Here is a 24,689-nt window from a genome sequence, read left to right as displayed (position 1 = left end):
TTTATTTTATCAGTCAACTTTTAATTCAGAGGGTTGTTCAACAAAGACCTCCCATTCCACCACACCTGTCCCTGGTCCAAAATAGGAACAAAGTTCAGCATAATGTTCCAACTTTATGGAGTAATAGAGTTCTCAAGATGGTACTCATCTTTTAAAACGTTGAGAAATAATCTACATGAGAAGAGATTGAAATAATCTGATCACTTTATGAAGTTCTAAAATGGAGTAGAATTAACGGAATTTATGGAAGCAATTGTAGCTGCCACTCAAGGTTACTCCTGTCTTTAGAATCTCCTCCTTATGCCATTGAAATCACTTCAACTGACTTAATTGCTTGACAGGTTGTTGAATTATGCTGAAGATGTGGTCCATGAAATCCTCCAATTTATGAACTAGGGGACATAAATAAAGTAATTGTCTCCTCTAATCCACACGAGACCTTTCGAATCAATGGGCTTTGGTAATCCAGGTCACCAGGTGCATCCTCACGTTTGTGGAATAGGCTGCGATTTAATTAAAAGATTCAATGAATGTATTAACCAACAAATCAATGGATGAATCCAAAAGTTTTAGTGTTAATTAATAACAATTATGAGCAATAATAATAATAATGGGTAATAATTACAATTATTAACACAAATTATGATACTTTAATAATTATTAAATAATGATTGTTTAATAACTTTGATTTTTGCTTACTCTTGTAATTTTGTTATTGGTGAGAAAAATATCAGAAATCAAATCATTTCTATTAACTTGTGGCAATGCAATAGACAATTTGCGTAGGATAACATAGAATAGTAACTGTTGCCTATCATCCATCAACAAACAGCTTGCAATAAGTTAGATATTTTTGCATTATCCATTACAATTACAAATACTTTACTTTGGAAGCTTGGGAGTGCAGTGAAATGCCTACTCCACAAAAAAAGCTGCAACATTCAGACCACCAGTAAACTCCAAGTGTTTTACAGCCAATTATTGAATTGCAGTGTGTGACATATTGCAGGAACCACTGATGCAACATTGGTAAATGCAAGATTCTACCTAGAACAATGAGGAAATTAGATAGGAACATAGGAAACAGAAGCATATGTAGACAATAAAGCACTTTAAGTCTGCTCTATCATCACAGGCAACACATGGTTGGTCCTTCACTTAGTTCAATGTGATCAGTTTAATGTTCAAAAATCCATCAGTCTCAGCCTTGAATATATTTAATGTTTGAACCACCAGAGGCTTCTGGAGTAGGGAATTCCAAAGACTCACAATATTTCGTGTAACTTCGTATCATCCTCGTCAAAAATGGGGACTCCTTTATTCCAAGTCTATGGCTTCCAGTTCCAGACACTATAACCCAAAATATTCATTGTTTATCTCTCCAACCACATTGCCAGACCTACTGAGCATTTTGAGTATGTTGTTTTTATTTCTCTCAGCATCCACCTTATTTATCCCTCTCAAAAGCTAGCATGTATAAATGAGAACTCATTATTTTAAATTTCACTAACTATAACCCAATTCTAGCCTCAAAGTGTAGCCACCTCGTCACATGAATCAGTCTAGTCAATCTATACTACATGTTTCCAATTGGTATTGTCCTATGGTAGAGACACCAAACCTGTGCACAGTACAACCTGGGCAGCATGGTGGCGCAGCGGTAGAGTTGCTGCCTTAAGGGCCTGTCCCACAAGCATGCGACTGCATGCGGCAAGCGTGACCTAACGTGGTCGCTTGAGCCGTACGGTCTCGCGGGGCCGGTCCCACTTCGATCGCCGGAGCCGTATGGAGTTGTGCAGAGCTGGTCCCGACATCGCACGAGGCTCCGAAAAACTGACAGTGTTCAAAAATACCGCGCGGCAACAGCCTGCCGGCCCGCAGCCGCCTCGATGCCGTACGCACCACCTCGACGTGCATACGCACGTCTCGACGCCGGACGCAGCGTCTTGATGCCGTACGTTACGAGCGAACTTCCCGCGGACTTCGCTCGAACTTCATATCACTCACTCGACCCCCGCGCGGCCCTGCTTCCGGTTTGGTCGCGCTTGCCGCATGCAGTCACATGCTCGTGGGACAGGCCCTTTACAACATCATAGATTCAGGTACAATCCTGACCACGGGTGCTGTCTGTACGGAGTCCGTACTTTCTCCTCGTGGCCTGCCTGGGTTTTCTCTCGGGATCTCCGGTTTCCTCCCACACTCCAAACAAGTACAGGTTTGTAGGTTAATCAGCTTGGTATAATTGTAAATTGTCCCTAGCGTGTGTCGGATAGTGTTAATGTGCGGGATCTCTGATTGGCTTGGACTCGGTGGGCTGAAGGGCTTGTTTCCGCGCTGTATCTCTAAACTAAACTAAGCATTACAGAATGGTCTTAGCAAAGTCCTCTACAGTTGCTGCAAGTCGTCTTTTCCTTTACAGTCGAACTGGTCCAGCCGACATGCAGTTTGTCTCCTAATTCTTTGCTGTGCATGCACTTCTGAACTTATCATGAAGGTTCCTTAGCACAGCAACATTTACCAAGTTAAAGTAATCTTTTGTTTTTCTAAAGTGCATTAACTCTTTATTTCTTCTTCACACCTCACTTTATCCAAGTTACAAAATGTGTACTTGATACACACAGCCCTTTCATCTAGGTGTTTAATATAAATGGAAAATAGCTGAGGGCTTAATACTGAATGCAGTCTGCTAACCTGAAAATGACTCATTTCTTCCCACTCTCCATCCCCTTCCATTTATTTAATCCTCCATCCAAATGTATATATAATCCCCACAGCGTTATTTTATATAACCAATATTTACATTGTATTTTCTCAAATATGTTTGATAATCCAGATATAATAAACACTTTGATCCTCTTTTAAATACCCTCTGGTTAGATCCTCAAAAACAATATTAGTCTTGTGAAATACAATTTCCCTTTTATGATACTTTGCCATGACTTTGTAAATTTCTGTTAACACATTCTTCATTACAGGTGGGATAACAGAGCATTTATTTTCAGTTTCCCACTTTTATTAAGTGGCAACGTTACATTTCCTTCATTCTGCTGGAACTGTTCCAGAATTTGTACAATTTTGGAAAATCACCACTAATGCATCCACTATCTCTGAGCTACATTAAAAAAAAACATACAGTCTATCAGGCCCATGGGGGTATATCTGCTATTTTAGGCCCTCTGCTTCCTCTGCTAACATTAACTACTTTAAATTCCACTGTCTCGTTTGAACGTTTGTTTTTGGACTGTTTTTGGTGCCTTCTACAGTAAGACAGGTCAAAGTATCTATTTAATGCTCAGTTATATCTTTATAGTCCTCTAGTTTCCCTAGCCGCTGCCTCTAAGGGGCAACACTTATTTTACTACTCCCTTCTTACGTAAAAAGACAGATTTCATAAAACATTTTCAATTCCTAAACCTTTTACGCATCATGCCAATATCATAACCCCCTTCTTTTAGTTCAATGTGTTCAGTTAGCATGGATGCATCATTCTTCCCATGTTGTTTTTAAGTATCAATTAAGAAATATTTTAATGCATGTTGATTATGCTTTGAATCCGACTTCCCAATCTATTTTAGTCAACTTCTGCTTGATGACATAGCAGTTGAATTTAAGTTCAAGATTTTGTTTGTTTGAATTATGTTTCTCTCAAACTGAATATAAAGCTCTATAATATTGTATTTATTTATTTATTTATTTAGAGGATCACTTTCTACATTATTACTCATCAATTTTATCTGTCCTCATGGCAAGGCATAAAATAGCCGGTAATCCACAAGTTACATGGCCGATTGCTCCAAGAAATAGCTTTACGCTTGTACAACATTCCAAATAATGTTTTCCAATTTGATCTGGCAAGTCCACATGAAAATAGCCCAAGTGTAAGGATGTGATGCTGGTGGTAATAAAATGATTGAAAAGGGTGTTTGTTAGATGGGTTAATCGCTATGTTGTTGCAGCAGTGAGCCCTTTCACTGGATCAGAGCACCTGGATACCACCTGCTGAATGATCTCCAGGCTACCTCGATAGCCTCTTTTACCCATTCAGTAGCTGATATTCCTTTGGCTGTGACACACTTCAGAGTACCAAAGTGGATCATGGAGAACACCCTGATCCCTGTTGGTCTCTGGGACGTTCTTGCTTGTTTCCTTCTACCGCAGCCAGTGCATTCCACTGGTTTAGTCGAAGTTGGGAAGGATAATCAGCTCCAGGAATATTGCACATAATCAGCCATGGACGGCTAAACCTACAGTTATTGTGTCAGTGCTTACAGCCATAAAAATCATGAGAATTGCATACTAAATTCACACTTTCAGATGACTGATTCTTAGCACCTGTTTTCACCCTATAGCCAAAATAATCACCCCAGTCTGTACAGATGGTTTGATTTAGTAAATTTTGAGTGGGATATGACACCAATGAGCATTTCTGGCACCATAACAATTGAAATCACGTCATTAAGAAATAACAAGTCTAATCCTTAATGCGGTCTGTGTTTTGGAGTTTGAGTGTTCCCTGAAACAGGAAAGGTCACAACTAAAGAGTCATTCTGCACTCTCAATTCTGTAGTGTCCATATATTAGATAATTTGAGTATTCCCACCCTGGATGCAATTAAAATGGCTGAACCCAAGGCTTGAGTGTAAAGCAGTTATTGTTTTAATATAGTGTTTCCTTACTCTAAACTGCTCCATTACAGCTACACAACTAATTAACAGAGGCTTTACACTCGAGCCTTGGGTTCAGCCATTCAGGATCCATCTTGGTTACTGCCTCATGGGCAAAGATCCTAGAGGAGCAAGATAGACCACTCCTTCGAAATCCAATGGACTGGCGTGTAGTACGTGACGGAACGTCACGGCCGCCATTTTTCAATGCGACATGCGACTTCCGGTATGCCACCCGCTGTGATCCAAAGCAAAGATTATAGAGCTCCGCTATAATCTTTGATCCAAAGCAAAGATCCTCGAGTATCTTGTAGCGGGAACAGCCCCCTCCTTTGCGTAGTTTCCCTTGCATTGTATTGCTTTAACACACACTGCACAAAATTAAATTTAACGTATACATATTATATATATTTATATGAATGTGTGTGTGTGAGAGGCAAGTTAGAGATAGTTAAGTTTATTCTCATGGATCAGAAGCAACTTTGATTTAAATAATCACTATTAATTTATTTGTCTTGTAAGATGATATACATAAACCATAAAGGCAATTATATATATAATTATATAGTAATAATATATATATGCATATATATATTTATACACACATATATACACATACATATATACACACATACATATATACACATACATACATACGTATACACATACATATGCACACATACAAATACACACATACATATGGATACATTTATATGCATACATACACACATATAAACATATATATACATACATATATACACACATATACATATACATGCATATATACACATACATGCATATATATACACATACATATATATTTATACATATGATTAACATGTAGAGGAACCAACGAGAGAGCAGGCTATTTTAGACTGGGTATTGAGTAATGAGGAAGGGTTAGTTAGCAATCTTGTTGCACGTGCCCCCTTGGGCAAGAGTGACCATAATATGGTTGAGTTCTTCATTAGGCAGGCAGTGACTAGTGGGGTACCGCAAGGCTCAGTGCTGGGACCCCAGCTATTTACAATATATATTAATGATCTGGATGAGGGAATTGAAGGCAATATCTCCAAGTTTGCGGATGACACTAAGCTGGGGGGGGGCAGTGTTAGCTGTGAGGAGGATGCTAGGAGACTGCAAGGTGACTTGGATAGGCTGGGTGAGTGGGCAAATGTTTGGCAGATGCAGTATAATGTGGATAAATGTGAGGTTATCCATTTTGGTGGCAAAAACAGGAAAGCAGACTATTATCTAAATGGAGGCCGACTAGGAAAAGGGGAGATGCAGCGAGACCTGGGTGTCATGGTACACCAGTCATTGAAAGTAGGCATGCAGGTGCAGCAGGCAGTGAAGAAAGCGAATGGTATGTTAGCTTTCATAGCGAAAGGATTTGAGTATAGGAGCAGGGAGGTTCTACTGCAGTTGTACAGGGTCTTGGTGAGACCACACCTGGAGTATTGCGTACAGTTTTGGTCTCCAAATCTGAGGAAGGACATTATTGCCATAGAGGGAGTGCAGAGAAGGTTCACCAGACTGATTCCTGGGATGTCAGGACTGTCTTATGAAGAAAGACTGGATACACTTGGTTTATACTCGCTAGAATTTAGGAGATTGAGAGGGGATCTTATAGAAACTTACAAAATTCTTAAGGGGTTGGACAGACTAGATGCAGGAAGATTGGGCCCGATGTTGGGGAAGTCCAGGACAAGGGGTCACAGCTTAAGGATAAGGGGGAAATCCTTTAAAACTGAGATGAGAAGAACCTTTTTCACACAGAGAGTGGTGAATCTCTGGAACTCTCTGCCGCAGAGGGTAGTCGAGGCAGTTCATTGGCTATATTTAAGAGGGAGTTAGATGTTGCCCTTGTGGCTAAGGGGATCAGAGGGTATGGAGAGAAGGCAGGTACGGGATACTGAGTTGGATGATCAGCCATGATCATATTGAATGGCGGTGCAGGCTCGAAGGGCCAAATGGCCTACTCCTGCACCTAATTTCTATGTTTCTATGTTTCTATTATTTTCCAACGATCAATAGATTTACGATCAGTTCCTGTGGATTGGAGGAACAGAACTTTTCAAGAAAGGAGCGAGAGAGAAAACGGGGAATTACAGACCAGTTAGCCTGACTTTGGTGGTGTGAAAGATGCTGGAGTCACTTATTAAAGATGTAATAATGGGGCATTTGGATAGCAGTAAAAGGATTAGTCCAAGTCAACATGGATTTATGATTTTACAATGCATTTAAGCCTCTCCCATTTTTATGAGATGAATTCCTGGAATATGTAGGAAGTTTATTGTAACCTAGTGCTACTTGCCTGAACAATGGATGATATATCACTTAAATGCAATTGTTTTCAGTTGTGTGGAGAGACCTGTATATTGAAAATGCGTTTTGTCTCTAATATGTCAATTTACCTTAAATGTAGACGAGCTTATTAAAATCTTCTTACAAAGACCATTAAGTATTTTCTATCTATCCTCTTTTGGACCCAAGGCATAGCAGAGCTGCCAACTCTCACGAAGAGGTAAGGGAGGGAGAGATGGAAGGGAGGGAGAGAGGGAAGGGAGGGAGAGAGGGAAGGGAGGGAGAGAGGGAGAGGGAGAGAGAGAGAGAGAGAGAGAGAGGGAGAGATTGAGAGAAGAGAGGGGAGCGAGAGATCGAGAGGAGGGGAGAGAGAGAGATCGAGAGGGAGAAGGGGGGAGAGGGGGGAAGGGGGAGGGAGAAGGGGGGGAAAGGGGGGGACAGGGAGAAGGGGGGGAGGGAGAAGGGGAAAGGGGGGGGGGGGGGGGGAGAAGGGGGGAGGGAGAGGGGGGAGAGGGACAAGGGGGAGAGGGAGCGTGGAACGATAGCACATTATAACGCGCAGCCGCCCCATTCCGACCAAAGATTATAGAGCAGAGCTCCACTAGCATCTTTGATTGCGGCCGCGCCACCGAACCCCCCGACCCACCATTGCACCCAAAGATGATAGAGCAGAGTTATATAATATTTGATTGCACCCGTCTTCACGGCGGGCTTGTGATCTTTGCTTGTGATGTCTTGTATGTATGTGAGTGTTGTTTGCTATGTCCCTATGTTCGAGGAATATAATGGGTAACAGCCGCCCATTCTCGGACTTGAATCTGAGCTCGAAAAATCTCCTGGTCACTGGACCTAATGTGTCCGCGGGCCATATTGTGGAGACTAATCCCTTACAAAACAAAACCAAAAATGTACAGAAGTGTTAAAATTGTCTTTATTATTGTGGTGAGTAAAGAACTATTAAAAATAAGTCTAATAACTTTCTAATGTACCGACAAACCCAGTTTCCCAATGGCCGTTGATGGGAGAACAGAAAATAACATTTTCATGACAGAATATCGACTGAAAATAATAAAAATATTTTCTCACCTTTCTTTTTTATTGGGGAACCTAAAGAATGACAGGTTGGGTCGTTTAGATTTACGATTAGAATAATTGATAGCAGAGCAGTGAGATGAAATTTAGATAAGGGCGCCATGACAGTGTGGGGGAAGCCCAATAAATGCCTCGAAAAATGGCGTCGACGATCACACACGTCATACTACGCGTTTTTCGAGGAGTGGTCTATCTTGCTCCTCTATAATCTTTGCTCATGGGTATTGCATCATCGGTACTGCACCACCGATGGCGCTATTCCCATAACATCCCCCTTTGTTTACAAAACATATATGTTCAGGCACTTTACATGTATAGCAATAAATTAAATTCTTCCATGGCATCTTATTTCACTGAGTCCAACATGCGTCCGACAGTCCATTTTCCAACATGCATTTGACAGTCCATTTCCATGGTAGCTTCCAAATTCTCATTCCTTGGATCTGCATCAGTTCAGTGCTCGGAATTATCTAAACTTTGAACAACACATGTCTGGTTCCTCATTCCCTTTAGCAATGTATTTATTTATTTATTTAGTTCATTTTAAGATCGCCAATTCCCATTACTTCTACATAAACTATGCATATCAAACTATAAAAGAACAATATAATATTAACTTTTTAAACATAACCTAATAGCCTTTTAAATCTATAATCAACTACAAGTACATGCTCTATCCTTATTTGGGCACATAATCCTGCAGATAGCGTGGTTTTCGAACGCATTTACCAGATCTTGTTGTCAGGGTTCGATGCTCCCTGGTGGTCGGCTCATAGGTCGATTGTCTCGTTCCGGTTCAGGCAACGTCACCAGGTCATCCAAGTCAACACCAGCGCCATGAAATAGGTCTTTGGTCTTTCTCAGATGGCGCCGATTACGACGATAGATGACTCCGTCTTCGGTTCTGACTTCATAAGATCTGGGTTGCACCACACGGCCTACAACCACAGCCTTCCTCCAGGGCTGATGTCAGTCACCGGTCGGCTTCACTCGAACTGGATCACCAGCTTTCAGGGGAATCAGATCTTGGGATCCTCTGTTGTAGTACTCTGCTTGTCTACCTCTAGCTGCTCTCAACTCAGCTCCTACCTTTTTCTGAATTTCAGGTTTGAGCAGCCTCTGAGTAGTTGGTCCTGGTACGCCTGTTCACCAATCTTTATACTGGACTGCTACTCATGCCAAGTGTTGGTGTATTGCGAAAAGCTAGTAGGCTCAGGTAAGGGTCAGCTCCTGCAGCCTTAGCCTTCCTCAGCAATGACTTTGCAACTTTCACACATCAAGAGTGTTTTACTCTCACATCCCAGTTAGAACAATGAAATCCTTACCTACAGCAGCACAACAGAATATGTAAACATAGTACTCTGTAAACAATGTTATAAATGAAAAAACAAAACGGTGTATATTTATACATGAATACTAGACTAAGTGGGACCCGTTGGGTCCCAGCATCACATGGGAGGGCTGGACCCCATGCAATTTTCCACCTCTCCACCATTTCCAATATTGGTGGCCAGTTGGGGGGGGGGGGGGCTTTCTGGAGCGCTAGTATGGGGATTGTGGGCTGAAGGGACTGGTTCCCAGAGGGCTAGTATGGACATTGTGGGCCGAATGGATACTTGGACTGGCGTCTCAGTCATTCAAGCCTGTTGTGCTGGCAGCTCACTCACTCACGGCTGGTAGGCTGGTAATTGACTCACGGCTATTCCTTGAAATTTCATTTCAAGCAGGGTGCAAGATCACCAAATTCAAGTGCAATTTCTTACCACTTCAAGCAGGGTGCTAGGCCACCAAATTCAAGTGCAGTTTCATACCATTTCAAGCAGGGTGCAAGGCCACTAAAGACAGCGAGTTGTGACCTCTCCCTCCTCCATCTTGCAGAGAATGAGCCACGCCCACACTTCTGGGTTTTATAGTGCCTCCCCCTCCCACCAGAGGGGGCATGGCCTTTATGGTGTGATTGACAGGAGAGCGAATCTCAACATTTTTTAAACACTAATAACTCTTTTATTTTTCATCGATGGGAAAAATCCTCGGCACCTGATGAGCGGAGGGGGGCTCTGAGTAAGTTGGCCAAAAATCACAGCCATACATGGTAGCGTTTTGTTTCTAAAATCAATATAAAGCACAAACAGGAAGTGGTCAAGATTAGACTTTTAATTATATAGAGGCAAGGCAACTTTAATTCGGCAAGGCAACTTTTGTTAGGCAAGGCAACATTAATTAGGCAAGGCAACTTTAATTACGCAAGGCAACTTTAATTGGGCAAGGCAACTTTAATTGGGCAAGTCAACTTTAATTAGGCAACTCAGCTTTAGCATTTCCAAACCAAAGGCAACACAGCTTTAGCATTTCCAAACTATATTTTCAAACCACATTAAGGGCGCTGACAGGTCAGTAAAACCACTCACAGTTTAGTAGACATGTGTTCAGTGTTATTCACAGCTCAGACTGAGAGACGTGACCCTCTCGCTCCCCCATCTTGCAGAGACTGACTGAGGCACTCAACACCTCCGGGTTTTATAGTCCCTCTGGAAGGGGTGTGGCCTTCAGGAGCGAGAATCTCAAAATGTTTAAAACACTAATAGCTCTTTTATTTGTCATCGATGGGAAAAATTATCTTGTCCTGCGCAGCGGAGGGGGACCGATTAAGATGGCCAAAAATCACAGTCGTAAATGTCAGCGTTTTTTTTAATAAAATCAATATACAGGAAGTGGTCAAGATCAAAGTTTTAGTAATATAGATATAAGTATATAAATATGTGGATGTGTGTGTGTGTAATATATATACCCACGCACACAATTTCCCTACTGGGATTAATAAAGTTCTATCATATAGTATTGTGTGTGTAGGAAGGAACTGCAGATGCTGGTTTATACTGAGGATAGACACAAAAAGCTGGAGTAACAGGTCAGACTGAATCTCTGGACAAAAGGAAAATATTATGTTTTGGGTTGGGTCTGAAATAGGTTCCTACACACCTTTGGAATGTGGAAGGAAAGAAGAGCACCCGGAGAAAACGCATGCGATCAAATGGAAAAGGAGCAAACTCCATACAGACAGCACCCATATTCAGGATCAATTCCGGGTCTCTGGCACTTTTAGGCAGCAACTTTATGGCCAATGCATGTCGTGGTTTTAAGACTCAAAGTTTGGATATGATGACACAGACACGGAGAATTCTTCAAGAAGACGAAAAGCCTTTATTTGCTCACAAATTTGGCTTGGAACATTCAGAGGCACCACGGCCTGGTCACTCTCCAATTGTTCTCCGATTTATAAATTCAGATAGCGTTTTATTACAGTTTCAGTCTTATCTTCGGCTACTTGGCATGCTTGCTTCTGTAACTTTAATCTCTCACTGTCCTTGCCCTTTAACTTTAATCTCTGAGCCTACCACAATGTTCTAGCTAAAGTAAAATAAACTAAGAAGCAACTTGTTTTTGTGCCTTGATGTCTGATCACATAAAAATAATGTTTTAAACATATTGGTAAAAGTAAGAAGTAACTTGTTTCTTCCATATAAATTCTATATGCACTGCCTCATGTTCTTGAACTGAATTAAAACCGTAAAGGGGGACATAACGTCACTTGGAGATTTAAGACTGAAAATGGATATTTTCATTATTTTAGTTATCAACGTATAAGTTTTTGTGTGTTGGAAAACAAAATATAGTGGCACAGCTGGTAAACCTGCTGCCTCACACGCCAGATCCTGTGTTCGATCCTGTCCTCGCGCACTGTCTGTGTTGAATTTGCACATTCTCCCTGCAAGCAATTGGGTTTCCTCCCACATCCCAAAGGCATTGCCTTTGTAGGTTAACTTGTCTGTGTAAAATTGCCCTTAATGTGTAGGAGGTGGGTGAGGAAAGTGGGATAACAGAACTTTTGTGAATGGGTAGACAAAAACGCTGGAGAAACTCAGCGGGTGAGGCAGCATCTTTGCAGTGAAGGAAATAGGTAACGTTTTGGGTCGAGACCATTCTTCAGATTGATGTCAGGGGAGGGGACACGAAAATGAATGGAAGAGGCGGCGACAGTAGGCTCTGGGAGAGCTGGGAATGGGAGGGGAAGGAGTGAGAAAGCAAGGACTACCTGAAATTAGAGAAGCCATTGTTCATACCGCTGTGGTGTAAACTACGCAAGCAAATATGAGGTGCTGCTCCTCCAATATGCGGTGGGCCTCACTCTGGCCATGGAGGAGGCCCAGGATAGAAAGGTTGGATTTGGATTGTGAGGGGCAGTGAAGTGTTGGGCCACTGGGAGATCAGGCTGGTTATTGCGAACTGAGTGGAGGTGTTGTGCGAAGCGATCGCCAAGCCTGCGCTTGGTCTCACCGAGATTGATCATACGCTGAATAATCCAACCACATTATTGTTTGGAAGTGAAAAGAAATAATAGAAATGACATTCATTGCATGATGTAAAAAGAATTGAGATACTGTATTATAATTTTGCTGCATGTCATTGTGGTATATATCATGTCTTGATTGGTGAATATGTTTAATTTGTGACTTTATTCGAAGCAGAAATAATATTTCAATGCTTCATTGAGCATAATTTCGACTGGTAACTAGGCACTTCGTCCGAGCACATTATCGCACGCGCCATGCAAGTCGTCTAAATTGACCACCTAAACTGTCATTTGGCAACTTAAAAAGCTGCCAAGGTTGCCCGGCTGACAACAGAGAAAAAAAGTTAAGTTTGAGCCCTGCAAGGTGTATAATATTTTTGACACTGTCATAGGCCTTTCTTACATATGTTGTCACAACGCACTGTAGTCTCTAAACAACCTTTCAGTAATTTTCCTTGCACAGCATTTCAGAATAATAGTGTTTTCAGCCGATAACTCAACAGTAGAACTGGCAATAAATAAATAAAAAGTGCAGCTTTCAAGCCCCTTATCTCATTGGCTACACTCGGCTGCAAATCAGTGTCAATCTGGTGGACCATCTTCCTCTAGTCGTTGGGGTGGGGGATTGGGAGGGGCCTCACAACTGGAACAGCCTAGGGCCTCTCTTCATCTAAATCCGGCCTTGCTTTCAGTTTTAGAAGAATGATCTTTTTTATTGATTTTTGGGAGTTGGGCATCATTGACAAGGCGAGCATTTACGACCTATCCCTAATTTCCCTTGAGGAGGTGGTGGTGAGATGGCACTGTGAATTGCAGCAGTCCTTCTGGTAAAGTACTCCCACAATGCTGTTGCGTGGAAGTGCCAGGATTAGTCCAGCAACAATGAAGGGTGTTGATATATTTCCCATTCTGGATGGTGTGTGACCTGGATTGAAATTCAGGTAGTGGTGATCCCATTCACCTTCTCCTTCTTGGTGACAGAGGCCACAGGTTTATGAGGTGTAGTCTGAGGCAGTCCCAATAGTACACAATGCAGCCACTGTATGGTGTTGGTGGAAGAAATGGGTGTTCAGGGTGGTTAATGAGATGGCATTCAAGGAGGGTATTTTCTCTTGAATGGTGTCAAGTTTCTTGAGAGTTGCTAACACTCTCAACATCCAGCAAAATGTAGAGTATAGTATTCCACCATGCTCGTAACAAATTTCTCGTAGATGGTGGATTGACCTTGGAGTTTAGGATGAGATTCATTTGTCTCAAGATACCCCGCCTCTGACCTGCTTAGTGATAGATGAGCTACAGACTCAAATTCTATTCTTATACATCGGCGAGACCATACTTAGACTGGGCGATCATTTCACGGAACACTTTCACTCAGCCCACCTGAAACTACCTGATCTCCCGGTTGCCGGACACTTTAATTCTCCTTCCCATTCCTACACAGACCTTTTTGTCCTAGGTCTCCCTTGACTGAGTGAGGTTAAACACAAATTGGAGGAAAAGCATCTCATATTTCGCTTGGGCAGCTCACAGGCCAGTAGTGTGAATATTGATTTTTCTCACTGCAGGTAGCCCCGGCATTTCCTTTCTTTCTCTCCCTCCCCCACCCAAGTCGCACTAGCTTCTTGTTTTCACCCTACAAACAGCTAACAGTTTCCTTTATTATCGTTACTTCTTTGCAAATCTTTTAATTCGTTGTTCTTTATTTCTCCACATCATCATCTATATATTTTTCACACAGAGAGTGGTGAATCTCTGGAACTCTCTGCCACAGAAGGTAGTTGAGGCCAGTTCATTGGCTATATTTAAGAGGGAGTTAAATGTGGCCCTTGTGGCTAAAGGGATCAGGGGGTATGGAGAGAAGGCAGGTACAGGATACTGAGTTGGATGATCATATTGAATGGTGGTGCAGGCTCGAAGGGTCGAATGGCCTACTCCTGCACATATTTTCTATGTTTCTATATCTAGTTTCCATTATTCCTAACCAGTCTGAAGAAGAGTCTCGACCCGAAATGTCACCCATTCCTTCTCTGCAGAGATGCTGCCTGTCCCACGGAGTTACTCCAGCTTTATGTGTCTATCTTCAGTTGAAACCAGCATCTGCAGTTCCTTCCTACCCAACCCTACCTGGCTGTTGTGTTCCGTCATTGTTTGCACTTTTCTAGATGTTGTGGTTAATATTGCAATATTTTTAGCAGGCTTTGATCTGCATTTATAATCTTTCATCTACTCTCCTCAAATTGATGCAGAACTTAAATAGAGACACAGATACTGGAACCTTGAGCAAAAAGCAAACTGCAGGAGGAACGCTGTGCGTCAGGCAACAACTTTGGAGAGAAATGGACAGACAATGTTTCAGGTTGGGAGTCTTCTTCACGTCCAACTCTTTTGCGTCTTTATGTATACTGGAGACTGAGATGCATAACTTCTTAAACCATAAGTGAACTAAAGTGCTAAGAATCATGCAAGAAAATAGAAATTATACCAACTATGCAGTCAGTTAGAGCAGACTCCAAGAGCTGTATGACTGATTCCTGCCACCTCTTTTTAACTTATTTAATTATTATCAGGAGCCAAGCAGATGTACACTGATTGCTTGCAGAAAGGGTGATGACATCATCCCAGGGTCCCATTCACCCGCTATTGAGATGTGGTAGGGGGCGCTGCACTGGCAGCAGCCTCTGCCTACAGCCTGTCTGTTTTTTCTGTCTTTTTTATTATTTTTAGTTAGACCAAAGTGTTGTGTTAGGGGGAACTTTTACGTTTCTATGTGGGGGAGGGGGGCAGGGTAAGGGGGAAACCGTCTCCCAGTCTCTTCCTGGCGGGGACACGACTATTTCTCCGAGTCGCGTCCTCGCCCCCCCCACCGCGGCCTACCAGCTGGATCGGAGCGGCCTTTCCTGCCGGGGACCGGAAACCGGACCAGGGTTGCTACAGCGGCGGCGCAGCGCTGGAGTCACCGCGGAGCGGGCGATACCTACCTGGGTCGCCGTTGGAGCTCCGGAGCGTTGGGCCGCTGCTCCAACATCGTGGAGCTCTGGTGCGGAGAGCTTCCAACGCGGGCGGCGCTGAACGGCATCGTGGAGTCCTGGGGCGCCTTGTAGAGGGTCTACAGCAGCAGTCTCCACCCGGCGCGGCCTACGGACTTTGGAAGCAGCAGACTCCGGTAGGAGGGGGCCGACTCTGTGTCCACGCCGCTGAGGACGTCCCGCAGCCCCGACGTCAGACTTTTAATACCCCGGCGAGCGGTCCTGGACATTGGGCCGCCAGTAGCGGCAACTGCGGAGGGCTTGGGGAGACCCTGACCGCGGGGAACAGTGGAGGAAGAGACTGACTTTGGTGCCTTCCCACACAGTGGGGAACTTTGATTCTGCTGTGTGGGGATGTTTTATGTCAACTCTATAGTGTGTTGTGTCCTGTTGATTTTTAATGTATGGCTGTATGGAAATTCATTTCACTGTGCCATTAGGCACACGTGACAATTAAAACTATCTTGTAGACGCAGATAGATAGATTGCCTTGGTGTTTTTTCAGGGAGTGGTACATGCATTAAACCATTCAAGAGAAGGAAATAACGAAAGGAAAAACGATAAAAACACTTTATATTACTTACTATACATCTCAAAAATCATGTAACGATCTTTATCTTTTCTCATTATTTCTGTTGAGTTTTATTTGCCTGCTATAAACTTCAGTCATGTAGTATTACTGAAGGTGGTTATTTTTGTAATCTACTCCTTCCATTAGGTTTGTTTCATCCATTTTAATAAAAGCAAGAAGTGTAATGAGAAACAGATCCGGGCTTTAGCATTTAGCTGCTCTAGGATGCTTACTGCATACCATTGCCTAGCGCCACAAAAGGTGCACAACAGCAGATGCTATCTCACTGGCTCTTCACCCTGCTCCAGACCATCTTGGAAACAGGAACACATACATCATGTTGCTGTTCATCGACTACAGATTGGGGTACAACACAGACATCGCAATCAAACTCATCACTGAACTCCAAGACCTGGGCCTCTTTACCTACCTTTACCTGCCATTCTCACCAGCATACCTCATTCAGTGCGGATTGGTAACAACATCTCTCCTCATTGACCATCAACAGAACTGCAGGAGAGAGATAGAACACATGGTGTCAAAACAACAGCCTCTCCCTCAAATCAACAAGGCTAAGGGAATAATTGACATCAGAGAGAGGAATTCGGGAGATTAAATCATTTTGCATTTGTGGGTCGGTGGTGGAAAGAGTTAGCAGTTTCAAATTCCGTGCCGATAACATCTAAGGTGACCTGCTCCCAGCACATAGATTTAATCATGAAGAAGGTGCACTAGCACCTCTATTTCCTTAGAAGCTTAGAAAATCGGCTATCACTGAATACTGCAACACTCAACAAAAACCTCGACCCACTACAGTTTGCCTACTGTCACAACAGGTCGACAGAGGATGCGATCTCACTGGCTCTCCACTCCACACTGCACCATTTGGACAATAAAAACACTTACATCAGTCTGTTGTTTATAGACTACAGCTCGGTGTTCAATACCATCATCCCCTCCAAACTGGTTACCACCCTTGCCCCTGTTCCACTATCTAAAGTGGCTGCTCCTTGCCTTCTGGCTGCACTTCTCACCCACCATCCCCATCTTCAGACACCCTGTGCATAGGGGAGAGGGTAGGGCCGAAGATGCCCTGATTGGGTTGCTCCTGGGCGTGACCAAGCTGGCCATCCGTGAGTCATGGCGCCAGGCGGAAGAGGGCTCTGCCCAAGCCGGCTGCCTGCCCCTTTTCCGGGGTTACGTCCATGCCTGGGTGCTGTTGGAAAGGAACTACGTGCTGTCCACGGGCACCTTGGGCGATTTCCGGGACTGCTGGGAGTGTAAGATATTGTATAATAGTTTGTTGTTTGTCGTGTATTATGGTGGTGGGTTCTGGTTTGTTTTACTGCACTGTATATATTATATTGATATTTGAATAAATACTTTTGATTAAAAAATAAATAAAATAAAAACTGGTTACCAAGCTCACGGAACTGGGTCTCTGCGAATCCCTCTACAATTGGATCCTTGACTTCCTCACCCACAGACAACATAGTCTGTTCGAATTGGCAGAAATATTTCTTCCTCATTAACAATCAGTACGGGAGCACCTCAAGACTGTGTGCTCAGCCCCCTGCTCTACTCACTCTATACTCATGACTGTGTAGCCGTACACAGTGTGAACTCCATCTTCAAGTTCGCCGACAACACCACCGTTGTTGGACGAATTACAGATGGTGATGAGTCAGATTATAGAAGTGAGATCGACCAATTGACCAAATGATGCCAGCACAACAACTTGGCTCTCAATGTCAGTAAAACCAATGAACTGATTGTGGACTTTGGAATAGGAGAGATGAGGACCCACAATCCTGCTTATATCAACGGGACAATGGTGGAGAGTCAAAAACTTTAAATACCTGGGCGTGCATATTTCTGAAGATCTTTCCTGGACCCAGCACATTGATGCAATTATAAATAAAGCACATCAACGCCTCTACTTCCTGAGAAGTTTACGGTGATTTGGTATGTCAGAGAGGATTCTCTTGAACTTCTACAAGTGTACCGTAGAGAGCATATTGACTGGTTACATCATGACCTGGTTCAGCAACTTGAATGCCCAGGAGCGGAACAGACTGCAAAATAGTTGTGAACACTGCACAGTCCATCGCCGACTCTGACCTCCTCACCATCAAAGGGATCTATCAGAGTCGCTGCCTCAAAAAGGCAACCAACATCATCAGAGACCCACACCATCCGGGCCACACACTCATCTCACCCCTGCCATGGGGAAAAGGGTGCAGGAGCTTGAAAATTGTGATGTCCAGGTTCAGGAACAGCTTCTTTCCTACAGCTATCAGCTATTAAACACTACAACCTCATAAGCTATGAAATACAATAGACTATCATTATTATTATTATTATTATTATTATTATTATTGCACTACAATTGTTTGTTTATTGAGTGTATATGTGCATATATATACGTATGTGTGTGTGTGTACTTGAGAATATATGTATATATACACACTGCACACTTTTGTTCTCTCTTGTTTATCATATTGTTTACAGTGTACTATTACATATTCTGTTGTGCTGCAGCAAGTAAGAATTTCATTGTTCTATCTGAGACACATGACAATAAAACACTCTTGACTCTTCTTCAGATGTATTGTAGAGAGTATCCTGACTGGTTGCAGCAAGGACTGGTATCTCATTTGCAATGCACAGGTTGCAAGAGGCTGCAGAGAGTGGGGGACACAGCTTGGTCCAACATGGCACAGTCCTTCAGCACCATCAAAATCATCTACATGAGGAGGCACAGTCATACAGCATGGACACAGGCCCGACCCAACATGCCATAGAGGGAGTACAGAGAAGGTTCACCAGACTGATTCCTGAGATGTCAGGACTTTCATATGAAGAAAGACAGGATAGACTCGGCTTGTATTTGCTAGAATTTAGAAGATTGAGGGGGGATCTTATAGAAACTTACAAAATTCTTAAGGGGTTGAACAGGCTAGATGCAGGAAGATTGTTCCCGATGTTGGGGAAGTCCAGGACAACGGGGTCACAGTTCAAGGATAAAGGGGAAATCCTTTAGGACCGAGATGAGAAAAACATTTTTCACACAGAGAGTGCTGAATCTCTGGAACTCTCTGCCACAGAGGGTAGTTGAGGCCAGTTCATTGGTTATATTTAAGAGGGAGTTAGAAGTGGCTAAAGGGATCAGGGGGTATGGAGAGAAGGCAGGTACAGGATACTGAGTTGGTTGATCAGCCGAGATAATATTGAAAGGCGGTGCAGGCTCGAAGGGCCGAATGGCCTACTCCTGCATGTATTTTTTATGTTTCTATGTTTCTATGTTTACCTGTGCCAACCAAGAATGCCAATCATCTACACTAGTCCTATCTTCCTACGTATGGTCCCATATCACTTTACTTTCCTATCTATGTACCTGTCCAAATTAACATGCTCTGATTAATCAGAGTTTTCAAAAAAAATTATTAATGATTAAACCCCCTGATTAATCATGATTATTCGATTAAAGTGATTACATTTCTAAACCCTCTCTTCTCTAAAGCTGATACTAGAATAGGATGGGTATGAGGATTCCTTGTTTTGTAAATAAATGTTTGGTAGCTTTTCAGTCAGTTTATCCAGTAAACCTAAGCAAAAACGTGAACTTAATCAATCCGTAAAATGTGTTTCGAATAACTGGACTGATTTTCAAGGCAGGAAATCGGACATTTGGCACAACTTTCTTGTGAACAACAATAATAGGAATTTGCAAGCATAGTGAAACATTTCTCAAATATCAGCCATCCCATCATCATTTTAGATATCATCTGGAACACAAACATGCCTTCAGATTTGATCCAGTGTCTTCAAACGTCAGTTGGCATCCATCCTGGAAAAATCAGGAATTATTTAATATTTCAAGATGAAATCAACAGAAACACCTGAGTACGTTTGACAGCATTACACAGAATTCAATTTGCAACTTTTCCAAAAGTGTCAACATCAAAAATGGCTGTAAAGCACAAAGTCTGAAAGTCCCAAGTACAAGATAGGGATGAATGAATGAAAACTTTATTGTCATATGTGACAAGTTACAGTGAAATTCCTTTCTTGCATACCCAAGCAAGAAATACACGATATGGTCATATAGTTTGGATCAAAAATCCAAAAATCTCTGGAAGAAATGAAGCAGCAACTGAAGGAAATTCTGTATTCTGGGGACTGCTTTTCACTCACTTTAGATGAGTGGACCTCAAAAGAAATCGGCACTACATGTGTCTCAATTTACATCACATGACGAGCATCCCATATTGGCCTCAGGATAATATGAATCAATGGTTGATTCTGGGGACTGCTGGAAAAGGAGTAAAGCTGATCAGTGTTTAAGATCTGACTCATTACGGTGCTATCATCTGAAAACTTGTAAAATGGAGTTACATGGTAAATGGTAGGGAATACATGGTAAATGGTAGGGAATTGAAGAATGTAGGTGAACAGAGGGATCTGGGAATAACTGTGCACAGTTCCCTGAAAGTGGAATCTCATGTAGATAGGGTGGTAAAGAAAGCTTTTGGTGTGCTGGCCTTTATAAATCAGAGCATTGAGTATAGAAGTTGGGATGTAATGTTAAAATTGTACAAGGCATTGGTGAGGCCAATTCTGGAGTATGGTGTACAGTTTTGGTCGCCTAATTATAGGAAGGATGTCAACAAAATAGAGAGAGTACAGAGGAGATTTACTAGAATGTTGCCTGGGTTTCAGCAACTAAGTTACAGAGAAAGGTTGAACAAGTTAGGGCTTTATTTTTTGGAGCGGAGAAGGTTAAGGGGGGACTTGATAGAGGTTTTTAAAATGATGAGAGGGATAGACAGAGTTGACGTGGAAAAGCTTTTCCCACTGAGAGTAGGGAAGATTCAAACAAGGGGACATGACATGAGAATTAAGGGACTGAAGTTTAGGGGTAACATGAGGGGGAACTTCTTTACTCAGAGAGTGGTAGCGGTGTGGAATGAGCTTCCAGTGGAAGTGGTGGAGGCGGGGTCATTGGTATCATTTAAAAATAAATTGGACAGATATGGATGGGAAGGGAATGGAGGGTTATGGTCTGAGCGCAGGTATATGGGACTAGGGGAGATTATGTGTTCGGCACGGACTAGAAGGGTCGAGATGGCCTGTTTCCGTGCTGTAATTGTTATATGGTTATATGGTTATATGGTTAAAGCAGAAGATCGGTGCTGTTAAGTATGCTGGAGGTCTTCTGGATGTTCTGAGATCGACAGCTGGGGGGGCACCCTGGGGCTCGGAGGCTGTATTGTCATGTATTGAAAGCATATATTGTCGGTGCCTTGCTGATTGCGGACCATGGGTCAGTTAGTCAACGATTCAGTTGCACTCATGGGAGCTGAGTCCCAGGTCCAGATGTTTGCACATGACATTGATTGGAATTATGGTGTTCTAGGCAGAGTTACAGTCAATGAATAGGTGACTTTTTTAATACAGATGTTCCAGGAATTAGTACATGGACCAGGAAATGGTATCTGCTGTGGCCCTGTTGTGGAGGTAAGCTAATTACAGTGAGTAAAGATTCTCTGGGAGCCGGGCTGGAATTAATATAACCATATAACCATATATAACAATTACAGCACGGAAACAGGCCATCTCGACCCTTCTAGTCCGTGCCGAACACGTATTCTCCCCTAGTCCCCTATACCTGCGTTCAGACCATAACCCTCCATTCCTTTCCCGTCCATATAACTATCCAATTTATTTTTAAATGATAAAAACGAACTTGCCTCCACCACCTTCAAGTTGCTAGACAATGGGAATGATACTGGTTCAGTAGAGCTTCTTACTACAAGCTGCCCTTTAGAATTTTAGTTTAGTTTAGTTTAGAGATACAGCACGGAAACGGAAACCCAAAGGGCCACTGAGTCTACGCCGACCTGCATTCCCGGCACTTTAACACTGACCTACACACACTAGGGACAATTCACATTTATACCAAGCCAATTAACCTACAAACCCGTACGTCTTTGGAGTGTGGGAGAAAACCGGAGATCCCAGAGAAAACCCACGCAGGTCACAGTGGAGAAGGTACAAACTCCATACAGACAGCACCTGTAGTCAGGATCGAACCCAGGTCTCTGGTGCTGTAAGGCAGCAACACTACCACTGCGCCACCAGGCCGGCCTGGATCCAAATTCTGCATCCAAACATCAGAGATCATTGGCTGTGCTCCTAGACATTTACATCAGTTTTGAATGTATGACTGGAAGTGCAATGTATTGAATTAACACTTTTTTTTCTCCTGGCTTGGTTTTAATCAGAACACTATTTTGTTTCCTGTACTTCTAATTAAGTCCCTCTCTCACAAATTCTCCACATTCCACCTACATGAAGTAATTTTTTTATTTTATAAATTCTGTTTTATGAGCAGTTTTTGTTTCATATGCAATTGTATTTCATTTAACATTATTGTCTTACTAAAACTAATACCTTTATACAACACTTGGTCTATTGGTCACTGATGGCTTGCTTACACATAATTTTCAGTTTGATTCTTTACTTTACGAGAATGCACAATGCTCAATTTCCTTTGCATTAAAAGTTGAATTTTCAGAAACACTGACATAATGAGGAAAAATGTTTTTTTGGAAGGGATTGATTATCATCGAAATTAAAATGTCTGTGTGATAACAGAATCTGTCATGGTCTATCACAGTACATGTGCCCTCAGGAAAATAATGGACAAAGAGGTCTTCATTGAGAAATACACAGCCATGTGCAACCTCTCATCTTGAAGGCACCAGCAGGAATCCAGTAATGTTTTTCTCACAGTCAAAGGAGCATAATAGGGGAAATATATCAGTGTTCTGAATATATGCATCCAAAAGCAAATGGATGTTTGGCAGAAATAAATCTGAAGCTTTTCCAGATTTAAAATAAAATTAATTATTGAAAGATCAACAAACATGAACAATAAGAAGAAACATTTAATTAGCTAATCATTCAATGTGAAATCAAGTTATTTTTTTACTATAAATCAATTGTCAGGCACAGGGCAGAGTCTACTAGTGTAATGGTGACAGCACTTAAACTTATAACCCTTGGTCTGTAATTAAATGCCATAGTAAGTATTGTGGACCAGCATCAGAAAACAAACAAGTAATGTTATAGATTCATTATAGACTCTGCTACAGTTCCACACAATGTAGTTTATTCTTTCATCCTTGGCATAACACTATGGGCTGGCGGCACAGTGGCGCAGCGGGTAATGTTGCTGCCTTACAGCGTCAGAGACCCGGGTTCAATCCTATCTACGGGTGCTTTCTGTACGGAGTTTGTATATTCTCCCTTTCACTACGTGGGTTTAAACTGGGTGCTTCGGTTTTCTCCCACATTCCAAAGATATGAAGGTTTGTAAGCTAATTGGCTTCTGAAAATGTTCCCTAGTGTACGGGATAAAACTAGTGTTTGGGTGATCGCTGGTCAACATGGACTCAGCTGTTTCCATGTTGTATCTAAACTAAACTAAACTAAACTAAACTAAATTAAACTAAACACACCAAGTACACTATATAATAGCATTGACATATTGTAGTTTCCCTATGGAATTGATTCAGTTGACCTCAGCATCTCTTTCCTACACTAATGAGCTGACTACTCTGAGGCGCGCATTTAGCTTTGCAGGTTGAGATAAAAAAATCAACCACATTGAGTCTATATAGACTGTAGACTATCTTTACATCCAGCATTTAGTGTCACTGACTGAAGATTAATTTTGAAATTCCAGTAAAACATTACTTATCACAAGTTGAAAGTCAAAGGGAAAATAGATAAACCAAAAACATTGTTCTCAATTGGTAAAGGGATTACCTCACAGGATGACAGAACATTATTGGGTGGAAATTAGTCCTAAATGGCATGCTTTAGATGCAGAATATTGGAGCTCATATGCATTGTATACTGTTGACAGTAAGGCAATGGAAGTTCAAAAGCAAGGCACTAAGTGCATATACTAGTAGATCATGCATAAGGAGAGACTGTATAAACTGGAAATGTTCTCACCAGTGCAGGAGGCAGAGGGGTAATCCTATATGTAGAACAGTATGGTATTGGGACATGCTGTTCAGCTCAAGAATTTAGTACTGGCCATGATACCAAATTAAACCAAGGTAACCTGCCAGCACTTTCTCCAATTCCCTTAATTTTCTGTATGTCCATGTGCCTGTCCAAGTGCCTCTTAAATGAAACTATCGTATCTGCTTCCACCACACACCCCAAGAATGCATTCTGAGCACTTACCACTATCAATGTAATAAACATGCCTTGCATATCTTCTTAAAACTCCCACACCCTCACTTTGAAGCTATGACCTCTGGTCTTTGTTATTTCTACCCTGAGAAATAGTCTATCTACCCTATCTATATCTCTTATAATTTTATAAACCTATCAGATCTCCCCTCAGTCGGACATTCCAGAGAAAACACTTAGTTTGTCCAAGCTCTCCATGTAGCAATACTCACTAATCCAGGTAACATCCTGGAGGTTTATAAAATAATTCTTCTTCTTCTTCCTCGTGTCCGGCCATCTTCTATATCACGGTCATTGACGGTTGACTGTCGGTGGTTGCAGAATTGGCTACATCAGTCAGTCACTGTGATACAGTTCCTGTCGTCAGCATTGCCCGGGATGCGCCACGTGGAGGCTTCTGCTTG

The 24,689-nt window shown here is 42.3% G+C and overlaps 1 long non-coding RNA gene across 1 annotated transcript; it reads right to left on the bottom strand.

Annotated features, from left to right (window-relative positions):
* LOC129713407 (uncharacterized) lies at positions 1-24,689 on the bottom strand. The gene is made up of 3 exons (XR_008726236.1): positions 24,498-24,689; positions 16,442-16,521; positions 1-503 (listed from the first exon to the last, which is right to left on the bottom strand). It is a non-coding gene; the product is annotated as an uncharacterized LOC129713407 (long non-coding RNA).

The sequence above is a fragment of the Leucoraja erinacea genome, chromosome 2 (assembly GCF_028641065.1).
Source record: "Leucoraja erinacea ecotype New England chromosome 2, Leri_hhj_1, whole genome shotgun sequence".
NCBI classification, from domain to species: domain Eukaryota; kingdom Metazoa; phylum Chordata; class Chondrichthyes; order Rajiformes; family Rajidae; genus Leucoraja; species Leucoraja erinaceus.
Note: the sequence above shows the minus strand (reverse complement) of the source record. Positions and strands in the feature narration are given on the sequence as shown.